This window comes from Morone saxatilis, unplaced genomic scaffold (assembly GCF_004916995.1).
Source record: "Morone saxatilis isolate NCDOM2014 unplaced genomic scaffold, NCSU_SB_2.0 Contig16, whole genome shotgun sequence".
NCBI lineage: Eukaryota > Metazoa > Chordata > Actinopteri > Moronidae > Morone > Morone saxatilis.
Window position 1 is genome coordinate 1799033 of NW_023339718.1, and position 3267 is coordinate 1802299.

At 41.5% G+C, this 3267-nt stretch overlaps 1 protein-coding gene across 1 annotated transcript in view; it reads right to left on the reverse strand.

Moving 5' to 3' along the window:
• Positions 1 to 3267, reverse strand: part of inpp5l (inositol polyphosphate-5-phosphatase L) — a gene marked incomplete at its 3' end in the record, with an annotated part of 12859 nt that overhangs the window by 8213 nt on the left and 1379 nt on the right.

Consider the following 3267-nt stretch of genomic DNA (forward strand, 5'->3'; position numbering starts at 1 on the left):
TATTTTTTCTAGTTGTTTCATACCAATATAAACTACCCCTTTGTGTACAATTGAATTTTTAAAAATGCGTTTAGTTTGCTACAACAAATATGATATAAAAATCTATAGAAACTGCTGTTTGCATTGTGTTGTTAAGTATGATTTTGGTAATGGAAATATTTTCAGAATACTGCACTTGTTATTGTCGTTATTGAGCATTGAAGTGGCCCTCCTATGATATGACAACACCAGCAGTGGCCCCAAGCCAGTTTGAGTTTGAGACCCCTGAGTTAATCCACTGTTAATATAAAAACATTGCTTAGAGAAGCTATAATTATAGACTCACTCCAACTGCTCAAAATGAGCCGATGTTTTATAGCATGCTACCCTACAAACAGGATATACACAAATAATTATTTAGTCATTTAAATAGTTATAGCTTTTGGCTTTAAAATAGCATTACCACCTAACAGACAAACAGGTTGTGGAAGTCAGAGAGTCACCAATCACAGAGAGGAAATACTCTGAGCAGGATAAAAAGAAAGAAAAAAAACTGTTGGAAATATTATCCTGCGTGTTTCCATTGGTCGTGTGTTCCAGGATGTGGTCTCGTTCAAGTGTAGCTGCACCTGTCATAATCTGGCCACTGTCCACGGATAATTCCTGAAGGTGAGTTTAACACTGCAGAGCTACTTGACAGCTGAGCATAAAGCATGTGTGGGGAGAGCAGGCGGATAAGCCATTACACACAGCAATCTGTCAAACAAGGCTGAGGCTTACTAAGCAGACCCTTCCTCATAAGACAGTGTAAATAGACAGGCTCCTATCTGGCCTAATACTAATCTGTTTTATAGTAAGGACACATTTTCTTACATGCTTTCTGGCTGTTTAAATTCTGTTCATCAGTTACCTCTTCCCCCATGTTGCCCTGTATAGCTGTAAACTGATAAATAACTTCATCTATTGAATTGTGAAAGTGGGAGTGACAAATATTTCCCCTCACAGTAAAAGCTTATTGTGTCGCTGAGTATTACAGCTGTTAATGCTCTGGAACTGGCTTCCTCGGCTTTATAAAGGCCGAAAGCCGCGCGTCAATCACCGGCAGTCCCTTAAACTGAACCGCAGCATTTGAACATGCCGTTTCTTACACACAGCCGCTTCAGAACTTGCCCCACAGTGTAGTTGCTGAGCAGTGTACAATCATCTGCCAGGTGCTTTCATACTCGCTGAGAAATGGCTTTGCATAGTGTATTTGCATGGCACCATGCGGCAGGGATGACTGCAGCTCAGCCATTGTGACCTGAAGGACTCTTCTCACGTCATTCTGGCTCCCCACACAGTCTGTATGGGCTCCTGAACATTAGCTCTGTCCACAAACCCAGATTTATTTACATATATGTGTGTTTAAGTCCATGCAGCTCTTGTATTTAAGAAGCAATTCTGCCTGCACAGTACATCAAAAATGAGTGGAAGAAATCCCAAAACACCTACAAAACTGTATTTTTTCCACTCTGCGACAAACTAGTAGCGCTGTGCCAGGCAACAAGAGCAGGCATGTTGAAACTGAAAGGTTCTTACTGAGTTTCCACAGGATCCCTGTTCCAAAGAAACTGTTTACTTAATCACCATGCTGGATCCATTAAAGCTAATGCTTTGTTGTTCCAAGCTGTCTGATAATACTTTTGCCTGAAGTCATTGCCTGAAATGTGTCTTCTTTGGTCATAAAATGTTCCAACAAGAAAAGCTTTTTACATTTGTATTACACATGGGTATGAATAAAGGGAAAGTAGGTGCAATGATAATATCTATCCAAAACAACTAAGCCTATATGTAGTGATTACACGAGCTCACCAGAAACAATGGACATAATCTCCAGGACTCGGCTATGGTCTGCTAATATACTGGTGGAGGAGAGTAGCAGTCACTGGCTAAACTGCTCCACGAGTCCAGTATACTGGAAAGCAATAGGATTTATCCTGTGATGTACTTAAGGTCTTGCTCTTATCCCGAAGGCTGGGTGAACGTTTAGGAGTGTTTGTTTATAGAAATAAGGGGGGCGGGCGGGGGTTAAGTAAGTAGAAAAGCTCAAGTCCTCTGGGGTAGATATTCATCTGCTTACATATCTCCCACAATGGGATCTAACATGTTTTCATTGGAGCCAGATCTGGAAACCGGAAACATGGTCCTGAGCCAAATTTCCATGAGCGTAAGAGACCTCCTCCAAACAGTGTCTGAAAGTTTAGTCAGCCCAGCACAGGCCAAAACTAAAAACCACTGCATATGTAGCCAAGTGTTCAGAATACTTCAATTCCAGTCTAATCTCTTTAATCCCTTTAGAAAAGTGGTCTTACTGTTGACTTTATAAAACACATACAAACACCCAAGAGTGCGCCGTAAACTATAACTTACATAACATTACAGAAATATAGTGATTCCACTTGAACTGATGACGTAAATCCCATACAGAATGATAAGGATACTATAAACAGAGTATTGAGTAACACAGACCCTCCCTGTAGTAACAGTGATTGATTGTGCATTGTACAGCTGACAGTCATGTTCAACGTGGACAGAAGACCTTGGGGGGGGGGACATGTGACTATGTTAAACACAGATGCTGTTACAGGCTTTGGAAGCGGCGCTTGCTGTTCATTTTCGCTTTGAAGCTTCTCGGTGAGCCAATGAAATATAATTGCTCATAGGAACTTTGAAGATTGGGAAGAAAATAATTTCAGTTTGCACACACTCTTCTAGACTTTCCAAATGTTATCGGACCAAATGGATCCAATTCTGATAGTGAAAAGAGTCAAAAGAGTCATTTCGTGTCGCCACCATTTTACAGCTGCCTCCTTTAGAGTCTAGGATTATGGGAAAAAGTACCTAACATGGTTTGCCCATTATGTCAAATTGGCTTCAAAGCCTGGCCCTTTTCATGGGGGGCTTCCTTTAAATGACCCATCAGGACTTCTGTAAGATTAAAATGGCACCTATACCTATAGAGTCACCGCCCTCAGTCATGCTCCGAGCACGGCCCACACAGACCCATCGTCTCAATCTGCTGCCCAAACTCCGAGGAGAAGAGGGAGAGAGTAGATGTAAAACGTTTCGAAACTCCCTCCCCTTCCTAGTGCAAAGATGAAACTACAGCTGCTACAAAATGGTACAAAAAGGTCTCCATCTGTAGAAACATGGCAATTCAACATGGCGGACTCAATGAAAGGCGACCCATGGCGTCTGTAGATATAATATGCGTATTCTAAAAAGGCAACAAAAACACAACAATTCCTA